The sequence below is a fragment of the Pseudorca crassidens genome, assembly GCF_039906515.1.
Source record: "Pseudorca crassidens isolate mPseCra1 chromosome 1 unlocalized genomic scaffold, mPseCra1.hap1 SUPER_1_unloc_5, whole genome shotgun sequence".
In the NCBI taxonomy this organism is placed as follows: domain Eukaryota; kingdom Metazoa; phylum Chordata; class Mammalia; order Artiodactyla; family Delphinidae; genus Pseudorca; species Pseudorca crassidens.
The window spans coordinates 942,188-960,068 of record NW_027135942.1 but is presented as its reverse complement, the minus strand read 5'-3'; the positions used below and the strand labels follow the sequence as shown (position 1 = coordinate 960,068).

Sequence of the window (17,881 nt, the reverse complement as noted above, 5' to 3'; positions counted from 1 at the left end):
ATGTTTTAGCTGAAGGAAGAATCCCTTAAACCTGGAGAGTTGAGAACCGTGGAATGGGTACCATGCAATATGACTTCAAAGGGTCTTCATTTGCTCACCGAACCTCACCAATCCTTTCACTGCTGCGTTTATGCCACTGTACACACGCTTGATTCTCGTTCGGAGACATATAAATCCATAGGTTTTAAGATTCTTACTAGTCAGGTATATTCTTAGGCGTTTAATATGGGGTGTTGAGTCCACTTTGTTGAGCAAGCAGTAGCTCTTGTCTATTACATATTTGGCTTATGGAAAGGTATCTGTGCTAATTTCAATCTCTGGTTTTATGCAGCACCCCAACTCACCTTTCCCCTTAAGCAAGCATAAGTTGGTTTTCTACATTTGAGACCCTATTCTGTTTTGTAATTCAGTTCCTGTGTAGCCAAGTTTACATTCCGTGTATTAGTGATATCTTATGATGTTTCTTTTTCTGTGTGACATATTTCACTTAGAATCATCGTACCTGAATCCACTCATTATGCTGCTATGGGCCTGATGACATAGATTTAATTGCTGAGTGATATTGCATTGTACGTTAGTACCACAACTTCTTTATCCATTTTTCGCTTTCTGTGATATTGAACTTGTACCGTAAATGAGGTTCCTGTAAACAGAGCCGTCCCAAATTTTGGGGTGGCTGTGTCTTTTTGATTTTAATTTCCCTAAGCTATAGGACCATAAGTGGAAGTGCCCTAGGCTCTGTTGCTTTGTTTTTTAGATGTTTCAGGAAACACCATACACTTCTCCAGAGTGGCTGTTGGCAATTTACATCCCGCCCATCAGCCTAACTAGGCTCCCAGTTCTCCATGGCCTGTCCTGCCTTTCTGGGTTTTACACTTTTTTCAGATGGCCCTTCTGACCGGGGGGCAGTGAGACTTCATTGTAGTGCAGATTTCCTTTGCAAGCTTGCTTCGTTGGCCAAAAAGGGCGTATGCGTTTTTTCCTGAATATATTCAGGAAAAAACGCATACGCCCTTTTTGGCCAAGTGCATCATTGTGGACGTTCTGCCTCTTTTCCTATGCTTTACATGCAATTCCAGTCTACCTCCTGAAATCGGTTTCCTGCAATTCTGCCCCGCTTTCAAGTCCTCTTGGCAGCCTTACTTCAATATATTTTTGGACGATAGCTGTCATTTATAACTCTGCAGGTTTGTGAATTACAGTGCCCCTGAGCTCCTTTCTTCAACTCGCTTTCTTGTGAGCTGGCCGCAACACTGCAGGATTGCTTCAGGCCCTAGTGTGGTACTGGCATGGCACGCTGAGCCTTTGGTTAATTCCTCTTCCTGGTGGGAAATGAGAGTAAAATTTGCCCGTCCAGACACCTCCAGCTAGTCTCTCATTGGTTCTCCCTATTCCTGTTCATTTTCTGCAGAAATTGCAAACTGGGCCAAACAGGAGGTTAAAGGCACTGACTCTCCAAGTGGGGAGAGTGTTAGTAAAGCGTCTGGAATATTGCACCCGAGTACCAGGGGACGAAAACTGAGACACATTTGAACACGTTTCCCGATCACACGTTGGATCATACTCTGGGTTCCACATGCATGTTTTAGCTGAAGGAAGAATCCCTTAAACCTGGAGAGTTGAGAACCGTGGAATGGGTACCATGCAATATGACTTCAAAGGGTCTTCATTTGCTCACCGAACCTCACCAATCCTTTCACTGCTGCGTTTATGTCGCTGTACACATGCTTGATTCTCTTTCAGAGACATATAAATCCATAGGTTTTAAGATTCTTACTAGTCAGGTATATTCTTAGGCGTTTAATATGGGGTGTTGAGTCCACTTCGTTGAGCAAGGAGTAGCTCTTGTCTATTACATATTTGGCTTATGGAAAGGTATCTGTGTTAATTTCAATCTCTGGATTTATGCAGCACCCCAACTCACCTTTCCCCTTAAGCAAGCATAAGTTGGTTTTCTACATTTGAGACCCTATTCTGTTTTGTAATTCAGTTCCTGTGTAGCCAAGTTTACATTCCGTGTATTAGTGATATCTTATGATGTTTCTTTTTCTGTGTGACTTATTTCACTTAGAATCATCGTACCTGAATCCACTCATTATGCTGCTACTGGCCTGATGACATACATTTCATTGCTGAGTGATATTGCATTGTACGTAAGTACCACAACTTCTTTATCCATTTTTCGCTTTCTGCGATATTGAACTTGTACCGTAAAAGAGCTTCTTGTAAACAGAGCCGTCCCAAACTTTGGGGTGGCTGTGTCTTTTTGATTTTAATTTCCCTAAGCTATAGGACCATAAGTGGAAGTGCCCTAGGCTCTGTTGCTTTGTTTTTTAGATGTTTCAGGAAACACCATACACTTCTGCAGAGTGGCTGTTGGCAATTTACATCCCGCCCATCAGCATAACAAGGCTCCCAGTTCTCCATGGACTGTCCTGCCTTTCTGGATTTTACACTTTTTTCAGATGGCCCTTTTGACCGGGGGGCAGTGAGACTTCATTGTAGTGCAGATTTCCTTTGCAAGCTTCCTTGGTTGGCCAAAAAGGGCGTATGCGTTTTTTCCTGAATATATTCAGGAAAAAACGCATACGCCCTTTTAGGCCAAGTGCATCATTGTGGACGTTCTGCCTCTTTTCCTATGCTTTACATGCAATTCCAGTCTACCTCCTGAAATCGGTTTCCTGCAATTCTGCCCCGCTTTCAAGTCCTCTTGGCAGCCTTACTTCAATATATTTTTGGACGATAGCTGTCATGTATAACTCTGCAGGTTTGTGAATTACAGGGTCCCTGAGCTCCTTTCTTCAACTCGATTTCTTGTGAGCTGGCCGCAACACCGCAGGATTGCTTCAGGCCCTAGTGTGGTTCCGGCATGGCTCGCTGAGCCTTTGGTTAATTCCTCTTCTTGGTGGGAAATGAGAGTTAAATTTACCCGTCCAGACACCTCCAGTTAGTCTCTCATTGGTTCTCCCTATTCCTGTTCATTTTCCGCAGAAATTGCAAACTGGGCCAAACAGGAGGTTAAAGGCACTGACTCTCCAAGTGGGGAGAGTGTTAGTAAAGCGTCTGGAATGTTGAACCTGAGTACCAGTGGACGAAAACTGAGACACATTTGAACACGTTTCCCGATCACACGGTGGATCATACTCTGGGTTCCACATGCATGTTTTAGCTGAAGGAAGAATCCCTTAAACATGGAGAGTTGAGAACCATGGAATGGGTACCATGCAATATGACTTCAAAGGGTCTGCATTTGCTCACCGAACCTCACCATTCCTATCACTGCTGCATTTATGCCGCTGTACACACACTTGATTCTCTTTCGGAGACATATAAATCAATAGGTTTTAAGATTCTTACTAGTCAGGTATATCCTTAGGCGTTTAATATGGGGTGTTGAGTCCACTTCGTTGAGCAAGCAGTAGCTCTTGTCTATTACATATTTAGCTTATGGAAAGGTATCTGTGCTAATTTCAATCTCTGGTTTTATGCAGCACCCCAACTCACCTTTCCCCTTAAGCAAGCATAAGTTGGTTTTCTACATTTGAGACCCTATTCTGTTTTGTAATTCAGTTCCTGTGTAGCCAAGTTTACATTCCGTGTATTAGTGATATCTTATGATGTTTCTTTTTCTGTGTGACATATTTCACTTAGAATCATTGTACCTGAATCCACTCATTATGCTACTATGGGCCTGATGACATAGATTTAATTGCTGAGTGATATTGCATTGTACGTTAGTACCACAACTTCTTTATCCATTTTTCGCTTTCTGTGATATTGAACTTGTACCGTAAATGAGGTTCCTGTAAACAGAGCCGTCCCAAATTTTGGGGTGGCTGTGTCTTTTTGATTTTAATTTCCCTAAGCTATAGGACCATAAGTGGAAGTGCCCTAGGCTCTGTTGCTTTGTTTTTTAGATGTTTCAGGAAACACCATACACTTCTGCAGAGTGGCTGTTGGCAATTTACATCCCGCCCATCAGCCTAACTAGGCTCCCAGTTCTCCATGGCCTGTCCTGCCTTTCTGGGTTTTACACTTTTTTCAGATGGCCCTTCTGACCGGGGGGCAGTGAGACTTCATTGTAGTGCAGATATCCTTTGCAAGCTTGCTTGGTTGGCCAAAAAGGGCGTATGCGTTTTTTCCTGAATATATTCAGGAAAAAACGCATACGCCCTTTTTGGCCAAGTGCATCATTGTGGACGTTCTGCCTCTTTTCCTATGCTTTACATGCAATTCCAGTCTACCTCCTGAAATCGGTTTCGTGCAATTCTGCCCTGCATTCAAGTCCTCTTGGCAGCCTTACTTCAATATATTTTTGGATGATAGCTGTCATTTATAACTCTGCAGGTTTGTGAATTACAGTGCCCCTGAGCTCCTTTCTTCAACTCGCTTTCTTGTGAGCTGGCCGAAACACTGCAGGATTGCTTCAGTCCCTAGTGTGGTAATGGCATGGCACGCTGAGCCTTTGGTTAATTCCTCTTCCTGGTGGGAAATGAGAGTTAAATTTACCCGTCCAGACACCTCCAGCTAGTCTCTCATTGGTTCTCCCTATTCCTGTTCATTTTCTGCAGAAATTGCAAACTGGGCCAAACAGGAGGTTAAAGGCACTGACTCTCCAAGTGGGGAGAGTGTTAGTAAAGCGTCTGGAATGTTGCACCCGAGTACCAGGGGACGAAAACTGAGACACATTTGAACACGTTTCCCGATCACACGGTGGATCATACTCTGGGTTCCACATGCATGTTTTAGCTGAAGGAAGAATCCCTTAAACCTGGAGAGTTGAGAACCGTGGAATGGGTACCATGCAATATGACTTCAAAGGGTCTTCATTTGCTCACCGAACCTCACCAATCCTTTCACTGCTGCGTTTATGCCACTGTACACACGCTTGATTCTCTTTCGGAGACATATAAATCCATAGGTTTTAAGATTCTTACTAGTCAGGTATATTCTTAGGCGTTTAATATGGGGTGTTGAGTCCACTTCGTTGAGCAAGGAGTAGCTCTTGTCTATTACATATTTGGCTTATGGAAAGGTATCTGTGTTAATTTCAATCTCTGGTTTTATGCAGCACCCCAACTCACCTTTCCCCTTAAGCAAGCATAAGTTGGTTTTCTACATTTGAGACCCTATTCTGTTTTGTAATTCAGTTCCTGTGTAGCCAAGTTTACATTCCGTGTATTAGTGATATCTTATGATGTTTCTTTTTCTGTGTGACTTATTTCACTTAGAATCATCGTACCTGAATCCACTCATTATGCTGCTACTGGCCTGATGACATACATTTCATTGCTGAGTGATATTGCATTGTACGTAAGTACCACAACTTCTTTATCCATTTTTCGCTTTCTGCGATATTGAACTTGTACCGTAAAAGAGCTTCTTGTAAACAGAGCCATCCCAAACTTTGGGGTGGCTGTTTCTTTTTGATTTTAATTTCCCTAAGCTATAGGACCATAAGTGGAAGTGCCCTAGGCTCTGTTGCTTTGTTTTTTAGATGTTTCAGGAAACACCATACACTTCTCCAGAGTGGCTGTTGGCAATTTACATCCCGCCCATCAGCATAACAAGGCTCCCAGTTCTCCATGGACTGTCCTGCCTTTCTGGATTTTACACTTTTTTCATATGGCCCTTTTGACCGGGGGGCAGTGAGACTTCATTGGAGTGCAGATTTCCTTTGCAAGCTTGCTTGGTTGGCCAAAAAGGGCGTATGCGTTTTTTCCTGAATATATTCAGGAAAAAACGCATACGCCCTTTTTGGCCAAGTGCATCATTGTGGACGTTCTGCCTCTTTTCCTATGCTTTACATGCAATTCCAGTCTACCTCCTGAAATCGGTTTCCTGCAATTCTGCCCCGCTTTCAAGTCCTCTTGGCAGCCTTACTTCAATATATTTTTGGACGATAGCTGTCATGTATAACTCTGCAGGTTTGTGAATTACAGGGCCCCTGAGCTCCTTTTTTCAACTCACTTTCTTGTGAGCTGGCCGCAACACCGCAGGATTGCTTCAGGCCCTAGTGTGGTTCCGGCATGCCTCGCTGAGCCTTTGGTTAATTCCTCTTCCTGGTGGAAAATGAGAGTTAAATTTGCCCGTCTAGACACCTCCAGCTAGTCTCTCATTGGTTCTCCCTATTCCTGTTCATATTCCGCAGAAATTGCAAACTGGGCCAAACAGGAGGTTAAAGGCACTGACATTCCAAGTGGGGAGAGTGTTAGTAAAGCGTCTGGAATGTTGCACCCGAGTACCAGGGGACGAAAACTGAGACACATTTGAACATGTTTCCCGATCACACGGTGGATCATACTCTGGGTTCCACATGCATGTTTTAGTTGAAGGAAGAATCCCTTAAACCTGGAGAGTTGAGAACCATGGAATGGGTACCATGCAATATGACTTCAAAGGGTTTGCATTTGCTCACCGAACCTCACTAATCTTATCACTGCTCCGTTTATGCCGCTGTACACACGCTTGATTCTCTTTCGGAGACATATAAATCCATAGGTTTTAAGATTCTTACTAGTCAGGTATATTCTTAGGCGTTTAATATGGGGTGTTGAGTCCACTTCGTTGAGCAAGCAGTAGCTCTTGTCTATTACATATTTGGCTTATGGAAAGGTATCTGTGCTAATCTCAATCTCTGGTTTTATGCAGCACCCCAACTCACCTTTCCCCTTAAGCAAGCATAAATTGGTTTTCTACATTTGAGACCCTATTCTGTTTTGTAATTCAGTTCCTGTGTAGCCAAGTTTACATTCCGTGTATTAGTGATATCTTATGATGTTTGTTTTTCTGTGTGACTTATTTCACTTAGAATCATCATACCTGAATCCACTCATTATGCTGCTACTGGCCTGATGACATAGATTTCATTGCTGAGTGATATTGCATTGTACGTAAGTACCACAACTTCTTTATCCATTTTTCGCTTTCTGTGATATTGAACTTGTACCGTAAACGAGGTTCTTTTAAACAGAGCTGTCCCAAACTTTGGGGTGGCTGTGTCTTTTTTATTTTAATTTCCCTAAGCTATAGGACCATAAGTGGAAGTGCCCTAGGCTCTGTTGCTTTGTTTTTTAGATGTTTCAGGAAACACCATACACTTCTGCAGAGTGGCTGTTGGCAATTTACATCCCGCCCATCAGCATAACAAGGCTCCCAGTTCTCCATGGACTGTCCTGCCTTTCTGGATTTTACACTTTTTTCATATGGCCCTTTTGACCGGGGGGCAGTGAGACTTCATTGGAGTGCAGATTTCCTTTGCAAGCTTGCTTGGTTGGCCAAAAAGTTCGTATGCGTTTTTTCCTGAATATATTCAGGAAAAAACGCATACGCCCTTTTTGGCCAAGTGCATCATTGTGGACGTTCTGCCTCTTTTCCTATGCTTTACATGCAATTCCAGTCTACCTCCTGAAATCGGTTTCCTGCAATTCTGCCCCGCTTTCAAGTCCTCTTGGCAGCCTTACTTCAATATATTTTTGGATGATAGCTGTCATGTATAACTCTGCAGGTTTGTGAATTACAGGGCCCCTGAGCTCCTTTCTTCAACTCGCTTTCTTGTGAGCTGGCCGCAACACTGCAGGATTGCTTCAGGCCCTAGTGTGGTACTGGCATGGCACGCTGAGCCTTTGGTTAATTCCTCTTCCTGGTGGGAAATGAGAGTTAAATTTGCCCGTCCAGACACCTCCAGCTAGTCTCTCATTGGTTCTCCCTATTCCTGTTCATTTTCTGCAGAAATTGCAAACTGGGCCAAACAGGAGGTTAAAGGCACTGACTCTCCAAGTGGGGAGAGTGTTAGTAAAGCGTCTGGAATGTTGCACCCGAGTACCATGGGACGAAAACTGAGACACATTTGAACACGTTTCCCGATCACACGTTGGATCATACTCTGGGTTCCACATGCATGTTTTAGCTGAAGGAAGAATCCCTTAAACATGGAGAGTTGAGAACCGTGGAATGGGTACCATGCAATATGACTTCAAAGGGTCTTCATTTGCTCACCGAACCTCACCAATCCTTTCACTGCTGCGTTTATGCCGCTGTACACACGCTTGATTCTCTTTCGGAGACATATAAATCAATAGGTTTTAAGATTCTTACTAGTCAGGTATATTCTTAGGCGTTTAATATGTGGTGTTGAGTCCACTTCGTTGAGCAAGGAGTAGCTCTTGTCTATTACATATTTGGCTTATGGAAAGGTATCTGTGTTAATTTCAATCTCTGGTTTTATGCAGCACCCCAACTCACCTTTCCACTTAAGCAAGCATAAGTTGGTTTTCTACATTTGAGACCCTATTCTGTTTTGTAATTCAGTTCCTGTGTAGCCAAGTTTACATTCCGTGTATTAGTGATATCTTATGATGTTTCTTTTTCTGTGTGACTTATTTCACTTAGAATCATCGTACCTGAATCCACTCATTATGCTGCTACTGGCCTGATGACATACATTTCATTGCTGAGTGATATTGCATTGTACGTAAGTACCACAACTTCTTTATCCATTTTTCGCTTTCTGCGATATTGAACTTGTACCGTAAAAGAGCTTCTTGTAAACAGAGCCGTCCCAAACTTTGGGGTGGCTGTTTCTTTTTGATTTTAATTTCCCTAAGCTATAGGACCATAAGTGGAAGTGCCCTAGGCTCTGTTGCTTTGTTTTTTAGATGTTTCAGGAAACACCATACACTTCTGCAGAGTGGCTCTTGGCAATTTACATCCCGCCCATCAGCATAACAAGGCTCCCAGTTCTCCATGGACTGTCCTGCCTTTCTGGATTTTACACTTTTTTCAGATGGCCCTTTTGACCGGGGGGCAGTGAGACTTCATTGTAGTGCAGATTTCCTTTGCAAGCTTCCTTGGTTGGCCAAAAAGGGCGTAAGCGTTTTTTCCTTAATATATTCAGGAAAAAACGCATACGCCCTTTTTGGCCAAGTGCATCATTGTGGACGTTCTGCCTCTTTTCCTATGCTTTACATGCAATTCCAGTCTACCTCCTGAAATCGGTTTCCTGCAATTCTGACCCGCTTTCAAGTCCTCTTGGCAGCCTTACTTCAATATATTTTTGGACGATAGCTGTCATGTATAACTCTGCAGGTTTGTGAATTACAGGGTCCCTGAGCTCCTTTCTTCAACTCGATTTCTTGTGAGCTGGCCGCAACACCGCAGGATTGCTTCAGGCCCTAGTGTGGTTCCGGCATGGCTCGCTGAGCCTTTGGTTAATTCCTCTTCTTGGTGGGAAATGAGAGTTAAATTTACCCGTCCAGACACCTCCAGTTAGTCTCTCATTGGTTCTCCCTATTCCTGTTAATTTTCCGCAGAAATTGCAAACTGGGCCAAACAGGAGGTTAAAGGCACTGACTCTCCAAGTGGGGAGAGTGTTAGTAAAGCGTCTGGAATGTTGCACCCGAGTACCATGGGACGAAAACTGAGACACATTTGAACACGTTTCCCGATCACACGGTGGATCATACTCTGGGTTCCACATGCATGTTTTAGCTGAAGGAAGAATCCCTTAAACATGGAGAGTTGAGAACCATGGAATGGGTACCATGCAATATGACTTCAAAGGGTCTGCATTTGCTCACCGAACCTCACCAATCCTATCACTGCTGCGTTTATGCCGCTGTACACACACTTGATTCTCTTTCGGAGACATATAAATCAATAGGTTTTAAGATTCTTACTAGTCAGGTATATCCTTAGGCGTTTAATATGGGGTGTTGAGTCCACTTCGTTGAGCAAGCAGTAGCTCTTGTCTATTACATATTTGGCTTATGGAAAGTTATCTGTGCTAATTTCAATCTCTGGTTTTATGCAGCACCCCAACTCACCTTTCCCCTTAAGCAAGCATAAGTTGGTTTTCTACATTTGAGACCCTATTCTGTTTTGTAATTCAGTTCCTGTGTAGCCAAGTTTACATTCCGTGTATTAGTGATATCTTATGATGTTTCTTTTTCTGTGTGACATATTTCACTTAGAATCATCGTACCTGAATCCACTCATTATGCTGCTACTGGCCTGATGACATAGATTTAATTGCTGAGTGATATTGCATTGTACGTTAGTACCACAACTTCTTTATCCATTTTTCGCTTTCTGTGATATTGAACTTGTACCGTAAATGAGGTTCCTGTAAACAGAGCCGTCCCAAATTTTGGGGTGGCTGTGTCTTTTTGATTTAAATTTCCCTAAGCTATAGGACCATAAGTGGAAGTGCCCTAGGCTCTGTTGCTTTGTTTTTTAGATGTTTCAGGAAACACCATACACTTCTCCAGAGTGGCTGTTGGCAATTTACATCCCGCCCATCAGCCTAACTAGGCTCCCAGTTCTCCATGGCCTGTCCTGCCTTTCTGGGTTTTACACTTTTTTCAGATGGCCCTTCTGACCGGGGGGCAGTGAGACTTCATTGTAGTGCAGATTTCCTTTGCAAGCTTGCTTGGTTGGCCAAAAAGGGCGTATGCGTTTTTTCCTGAATATATTCAGGAAAAAACGCATACACCCTTTTTGGCCAAGTGCATCATTGTGGACGTTCTGCCTCTTTTCCTATGCTTTACATGCAATTCCAGTCTACCTCCTGAAATCGGTTTCCTGCAATTCTGCCCCGCTTTCAAGTCCTCTTGGCAGCCTTACTTCAATATATTTTTGGACGATAGCTGTCATTTATAACTCTGCAGGTTTGTGAATTACAGTGTCCCTGAGCTCCTTTCTTCAACTCGCTTTCTTGTGAGCTGGCCGCAACACTGCAGGATTGCTTCAGGCCCTAGTGTGGTACTGGCATGGCCCGCTGAGCCTTTGGTTAATTCCTCTTCCTGGTGGGAAATGAGAGTAAAATTTGCCCGTCCAGACACCTCCAGCTAGTCTCTCATTGGTTCTCCCTATTCCTGTTCATTTTCTGCAGAAATTGCAAACTGGGCCAAACAGGAGGTTAAAGGCACTGACTCTCCAAGTGGGGAGATTGTTAGTAAAGCGTCTGGAATATTGCACCCGAGTACCAGGGGACGAAAACTGAGACACATTTGAACACGTTTCCCGATCACACGTTGGATCATACTCTGGGTTCCACATGCATGTTTTAGCTGAAGGAAGAATCCCTTAAACCTGGAGAGTTGAGAACCGTGGAATGGGTACCATGCAATATGACTTCAAAGGGTCTTCATTTGCTCACCGAACCTCACCAATCCTTTCACTGCTGCGTTTATGCCGCTGTACACATGCTTGATTCTCTTTCAGAGACATATAAATCCATAGGTTTTAAGATTCTTACTAGTCAGGTATATTCTTAGGCGTTTAATATGGGGTGTTGAGTCCACTTCGTTGAGCAAGGAGTAGCTCTTGTCTATTACATATTTGGCTTATGGAAAGGTATCTGTGTTAATTTCAATCTCTGGTTTTATGCAGCACCCCAACTCACCTTTCCCCTTAAGCAAGCATAAGTTGGTTTTCTACATTTGAGACCCTATCCTGTTTTGTAATTCAGTTCCTGTGTAGCCAAGTTTACATTCCGTGTATTAGTGATATCTTATGATGTTTCTTTTTCTGTGTGACTTATTTCACTTAGAATCATCGTACCTGAATCCACTCATTATGCTGCTACTGGCCTGATGACATACATTTCATTGCTGAGTGATATTGCATTGTACGTAAGTACCACAACTTCTTTATCCATTTTTCGCTTTCTGCGATATTGAACTTGTACCGTAAAAGAGCTTCTTGTAAACAGAGCCGTCCCAAACTTTGGGGTGGCTGTTTCTTTTTGATTTTAATTTCCCTAAGCTATAGGACCATAAGTGGAAGTGCCCTAGGCTCTGTTGCTTTGTTTTTTAGATGTTTCAGGAAACACCATACACTTCTCCAGAGTGGCTGTTGGCAATTTACATCCCGCCCATCAGCATAACAAGGCTCCCAGTTCTCCATGGACTGTCCTGCCTTTCTGGATTTTACACTTTTTTCAGATGGCCCTTTTGACCGGGGGGCAGTGAGACTTCATTGTAGTGCAGATTTCCTTTGCAAGCTTCCTTGGTTGGCCAAAAAGGGCGTATGCGTTTTTTCCTGAATATATTCAGGAAAAAACGCATACGCCCTTTTTGGCCAAGTGCATCATTGTGGACGTTCTGCCTCTTTTCCTATGCTTTACATGCAATTCCAGTCTACCTCCTGAAATCGGTTTCCTGCAATTCTGCCCCGCTTTCAAGTCCTCTTGGCAGCCTTACTTCAATATATTTTTGGACGATAGCTGTCATGTATAACTCTGCAGGTTTGTGAATTACAGGGACCCTGAGCTCCTTTCTTCAACTCGATTTCTTGTGAGCTGGCCACAACACCGCAGGATTGCGTCAGGCCCTAGTGTGGTTCCGGCATGGCTCGCTGAGCCTTTGGTTAATTCCTCTTCTTGGTGGGAAATGAGAGTTAAATTTACCCGTCCAGACACCTCCAGTTAGTCTCTCATTGGTTCTCCCTATTCCTGTTCATTTTCCGCAGAAATTGCAAACTGGGCCAAACAGGAGGTTAAAGGCACTGACTCTCCAAGTGGGGAGAGTGTTAGTAAAGCGTCTGGAATGTTGCACCCGAGTACCAGTGGACGAAAACTGAGACACATTTGAACACGTTTCCCGATCACACGGTGGATCATACTCTGGGTTCCACATGCATGTTTTAGCTGAAGGAAGAATCCCTTAAACATGGAGAGTTGAGAACCATGGAATGGGTACCATGCAATATGACTTCAAAGGGTCTGCATTTGCTCACCGAACCTCACCAATCCTATCACTGCTGCGTTTATGCCGCTGTACACACACTTGATTCTCTTTCGGAGACATATAAATCAATAGGTTTTAAGATTCTTACTAGACAGGTATATCCTTAGGCGTTTAATATGGGGTGTTGAGTCCACTTCGTTGAGCAAGCAGTAGCTCTTGTCTATTACATATTTGGCTTATGGAAAGGTATCTGTGCTAATTTCAATCTCTGGTTTTATGCAGCACCCCAACTCACCTTTCCCCTTAAGCAAGCATAAGTTGGTTTTCTACATTTGAGACCCTATTCTGTTTTGTAATTCAGTTCCTGTGTAGCCAAGTTTACATTCCGTGTATTAGTGATATCTTATGATGTTTCTTTTTCTGTGTGACATATTTCACTTAGAATCATCGTACCTGAATCCACTCATTATGCTACTATGGGCCTGATGACATAGATTTAATTGCTGAGTGATATTGCATTGTACGTTAGTACCACAACTTCTTTATCCATTTTTCGCTTTCTGTGATATTGAACTTGTACCGTAAATGAGGTTCCTGTAAACAGAGCCGTCCCAAATTTTGGGGTGGCTGTGTCTTTTTGATTTTAATTTCCCTAAGCTATAGGACCATAAGTGGAAGTGCCCTAGGCTCTGTTGCTTTGTTTTTTAGATGTTTCAGGAAACACCATACACTTCTGCAGAGTGGCTGTTGGCAATTTACATCCCGCCCATCAGCATAACTAGGCTCCCAGTTCTCCATGGCCTGTCCTGCCTTTCTGGGTTTTACACTTTTTTCAGATGGCCCTTCTGACCGCGGGGCAGTGAGACTTCATTGTAGTGCAGATATCCTTTGCAAGCTTGCTTGGTTGGCCAAAAAGGGCGTATGCGTTTTTTCCTGAATATATTCAGGAAAAAACGCATACGCCCTTTTTGGCCAAGTGCATCATTGTGGACGTTCTGCCTCTTTTCCTATGCTTTACATGCAATTCCAGTCTACCTCCTGAAATCGGTTTCCTGCAATTCTGCCCCGCTTTCAAGTCCTCTTGGCAGCCTTACTTCAATATATTTTTGGACGATAGCTGTCATTTATAACTCTGCAGGTTTGTGAATTACAGTGCCCCTGAGCTCCTTTCTTCAACTCGATTTCTTGTGAGCTGGCCGCAACACTGCAGGATTGCTTCAGGCCCTAGTGTGGTACTGGCATGGCAGGCTGAGCCTTTGGTTAATTCCTCTTCCTGGTGGGAAATGAGAGTTAAATTTGCCCGTCCAGACACCTCCAGTTAGTCTCTCATTGGTTCTCCCTATTCCTGTTCATTTTCTGCAGAAATTGCAAACTGGGCCAAACAGGAGGTTAAAGGCACTGACTCTCCAAGTGGGGAGAGTGTTAGTAAAGCGTCTGGAATGTTGCACCCGAGTACCAGGGGACGAAAACTGAGACACATTTGAACACGTTTCCCGATCACACGGTGGATCATACTCTGGGTTCCACATGCATGTTTTAGCTGAAGGAAGAATCCCTTAAACCTGGAGAGTTGAGAACCGTGGAATGGGTACCATGCAATATGACTTCAAAGGGTCTTCATTTGCTCACCGAACCTCACCAATCCTTTCACTGCTGCGTTTATGCCGCTGTACACACGCTTGATTCTCTTTCGGAGACATATAAATCCATAGGTTTTAAGATTCTTACTAGTCAGGTATATTCTTAGGCGTTTAATATGGGATGTTGAGTCCACTTCGTTGAGCAAGGAGTAGCTCTTGTCTATTACATATTTGGCTTATGGAAAGGTATCTGTGTTAATTTCAATCTCTGGTTTTATGCAGCACCCCAACTCACCTTTCCCCTTAAGCAAGCATAAGTTGGTTTTCTACATTTGAGACCCTATTCTGTTTTGTAATTCAGTTCCTGTGTAGCCAAGTTTACATTCCGTGTATTAGTGATATCTTATGATGTTTCTTTTTCTGTGTGACTTATTTCACTTAGAATCATCGTACCTGAATCCACTCATTATGCTGCTACTGGCCTGATGACATACATTTCATTGCTGAGTGATATTGCATTGTACGTAAGTACCACAACTTCTTTATCCATTTTTCGCTTTCTGCGATATTGAACTTGTACCGTAAAAGAGCTTCTTGTAAACAGAGCCGTCCCAAACTTTGGGGTGGCTGTTTTTTTTGATTTTTATTTCCCTAAGCTATAGGACCATAAGTGGAAGTGCCCTAGGCTCTGTTGCTTTGTTTTTTAGATGTTTCAGGAAACACCATAAACTTCTGCAGAGTGGCTGTTGGCAATTTACATCCCGCCCATCAGCATAGCAAGGCTCCCAGTTCTCCATGGACTGTCCTGCCTTTCTGGATTTTACACTTTTTTCAGATGGCCCTTTTGACCGGGGGGCAGTGAGACTTCATTGTAGTGCAGATTTCCTTTGCAAGCTTCCTTGGTTGGCCAAAAAGGGCGTATGCGTTTTTTCCTGAATATATTCAGGAAAAAACGCATACGCCCTTTTTGGCCAAGTGCATCATTGTGGACGTTCTGCTTCTTTTCCTATGCTTTACATGCAATTCCAGTCTACCTCCTGAAATCGGTTTCCTGCAATTCTGACCCGCTTTCAAGTCCTCTTGGCAGCCTTACTTCAATATATTTTTGGACGATAGCTGTCATTTAGAACTCTGCATGTTTGTGAATTACAGGGTCCCTGAGCTCCTTTCTTCAACTCGCTTTCTTGTGAGCTGGCCGCAACACCGCAGGATTGCTTCAGGCCCTAGTGTGGTTCCGGCATGGCTCGCTGAGCCTTTGGTTAATTCCTCTTCTTGGTGGGAAATGAGAGTTAAATTTACCCGTCCAGACACCTCCAGTTAGTCTCTCATTGGTTCTCCCTATTCCTGTTCATTTTCCGCAGAAATTGCAAACTGGGCCAAACAGGAGTTTAAAGGCACTGACTCTCCAAGTGGGGAGAGTGTTAGTAAAGCGTCTGGAATGTTGCACCCGAGTACCAGGGGACGAAAACTGAGACACATTTGAACACGTTTCCCGATCACACGGTGGATCATACTCTGGGTTCCACATGCATGTTTTAGCTGAAGGAAGAATCCCTTAAACCTGGAGAGTTGAGAACCATGGAATGGGTACCATGCAATATGACTTCAAAGGGTCTGCATTTGCTCACCGAACCTCACCAATCCTATCACTGCTGCGTTTATGCCGCAGTACACACACTTGATTCTCTTTCGGAGACATATAAATCAATAGGTTTTAAGATTCTTACTAGTCAGGTATATCCTTAGGCGTTTAATATGGGGTGTTGAGTCCACTTCGTTGAGCAAGCAGTAGCTCTTGTCTATTACATATTTGGCTTATGGAAAGGTATCTGTGCTAATTTCAATCTCTGGTTTTATGCAGCACCCCAACTCACCTTTCCCCTTAAGCAAGCATAAGATGGTTTTCTACATTTGAGACACTATTCTGTTTTGTAATTCAGTTCCTGTGTAGCCAAGTTTACATTCCGTGTATTAGTGATATCTTATGATGTTTCTTTTTCTGTGTGACATATTTCACTTACAATCATCGTACCTGAATCCACTCATTATGCTGTTATGGGCCTGATGACATAGATTTAATTGCTGAGTGATATTGCATTGTACGTTAGTACCACAACTTCTTTATCCATTTTTCGCTTTCTGTGATATTGAACTTGTACCGTAAATGAGGTTCCTGTAAACAGAGCCGTCCCAAATTTTGGGGTGGCTGTGTCTTTTTGATTTTAATTTCCCTAAGCTATAGGACCATAAGTGGAAGTGCCCTAGGCTCTGTTGCTTTGTTTTTTAGATGTTTCAGGAAACACCATACACTTCTGCAGAGTGGCTGTTGGCAATTTACATCCCGCCCATCAGGCTAACTAGGCTCCCAGTTCTCCATGGCCTGTCCTGCCTTTCTGGGTTTTACACTTTTTTCAGATGGCCCTTCTGACCGGGGGGCAGTGAGACTTCATTGTAGTGCAGATTTCCTTTGCAAGCTTGCTTGGTTGGCCAAAAAGGGCGTATGCGTTTTTTCCTGAATATATTCAGGAAAAAACGCATACGCCCTTTTTGGCCAAGTGCATCATTGTGGACGTTCTGCCTCTTTTCCTATGCTTTACATGCAATTCCAGTCTACCTCCTGAAATCGGTTTCCTGCAATTCTGCCCCGCTTTCAAGTCCTCTTGGCAGCCTTACTTCAGTATATTTTTGGACGATAGCTGTCATTTATAACTCTGCAGGTTTGTGAATTACAGTGCCCCTGAGCTCCTTTCTTCAACTCGCTTTCTTGTGAGCTGGCCGCAACACTGCAGGATTGCTTCAGGCCCTAGTGTGGTACTGGCATGGCACGCTGAGCCTTTGGTTAATTCCTCTTCCTGGTGGGAAATGAGAGTTAAATTTGCCCGTCCAGACACCTCCAGCTAGTCTCTCATTGGTTCTCCCTATTCCTGTTCATATTCCGCAGAAATTGCAAACTGGGCCAAACAGGAGGTTAAAGGCACTGACACTCCAAGTGGGGAGAGTGTTAGTAAAGCGTCTGGAATGTTGCACCCGAGTACCAGGGGACGAAAACTGAGACACATTTGAACATGTTTCCCGATCACACGGTGGATCATACTCTGGGTTCCACATGCATGTTTTAGTTGAAGGAAGAATCCCTTAAACCTGGAGAGTTGAGAACCATGGAATGGGTACCATGCAATATGACTTCAAAGGGTCTGCATTTGCTCACCGAACCTCACCAATCCTTTCACTGCTGCGTTTATGCCGCTATACACACGCTTGATTCTCTTTCGGAGACATATAAATCCATAGGTTTTAAGATTCTTACTAGTCAGGTATATTCTTAGGCGTTTAATATGGGGTGTTGAGTCCACTTCGTTGAGCAAGCAGTAGCTCTTGTCTATTACATATTTGGCTTATGGAAAGGTATCTGTGTTAATTTCAATCTCTGGTTTTATGCAGCACCCCAACTCACCTTTCCCCTTAAGCAAGCATAAGTTGGTTTTCTACATTTGAGACCCTATTCTGTTTTTTAATTCAGTTCCTGTGTAGCCAAGTTTACATTCCGTGTATTAGTGATATCTTATGATGTTTCTTTTTCTGTGTGACTTATTTCACTTAGAATCATCGTAC

At 43.4% G+C, this 17,881-nt stretch overlaps 1 long non-coding RNA gene across 1 annotated transcript in view; it reads left to right on the top strand.

The window, feature by feature from the left end:
* Nucleotides 1–17,881, top strand: part of LOC137217937 (uncharacterized) — a 791,001-nt gene that overhangs the window by 586,759 nt on the left and 186,361 nt on the right. The gene's annotated exons all lie outside the window — the stretch shown is intronic.